The following is a 455-nucleotide window of genomic DNA, read 5'->3' as shown; positions in this document are numbered from 1 at the left end:
GGAGGGCCCGCGCCTCGGCGGGCTGTGCTTCCAGCCCCCGTTGGGGTCCCTGGGGCCTGGCTGCGTCGTTGTGACATAGGAGAGCAGGGAGTTTTGTGAAAGTCGTCGCGTGCTAGCTGGCTGTTCTGCTTTCGCAAGGATCGGTAGCGGCGTGTTACGTAGGAAAGGCGGTGCTTTAAGGGCTTCCCAAGCAAAGCAGGTGAATGCTAAGCACAAAACTAGAGATGCGCGCATAGCCAGGAAAAGGGACCTGACGGGGAATTGAAAAGGTTCCTTCGCGCTTGGAGGAGGTCTGTTTTGTTATTAATTGAGGTAGGGAAGGGCACGTGAACAACTACGCTCGAGTTACTAGCACCCGGAGCGTTACTTTCCCTCATCACCGGCTCCCAGCAGCCTCGAGGCCCGGGCAGCTTTGGCGCCTCCGGCAGGCGCCGCGGGGAGGGAAAATGGCTGCT

General features: G+C 59.3%; 1 protein-coding gene across 2 annotated transcripts in view; it reads left to right on the top strand.

The window, feature by feature from the left end:
* The first annotated feature begins 6 nt into the window (after positions 1 to 6).
* Positions 7 to 455, top strand: part of SDF4 (stromal cell derived factor 4) — an 18,467-nt gene continuing 18,018 nt past the window's right edge. Inside the window, exon 1 of one of the 2 annotated variants that reach the window (XM_035902133.1) lies at positions 7 to 199. The gene's annotated coding sequence lies outside the window, so the exon portion shown is untranslated. Of the gene's footprint in view, positions 204 to 455 lie in introns of both variants that reach the window. The other variant, XM_009646758.2, reaches the window with a different exon arrangement.

Source organism: Egretta garzetta, unplaced genomic scaffold (assembly GCF_000687185.1).
Source record: "Egretta garzetta isolate BGI_Z169 unplaced genomic scaffold, ASM68718v1 scaffold29, whole genome shotgun sequence".
NCBI lineage: Eukaryota > Metazoa > Chordata > Aves > Pelecaniformes > Ardeidae > Egretta > Egretta garzetta.
This window is presented reverse-complemented; position numbering and strand designations above follow the sequence as displayed.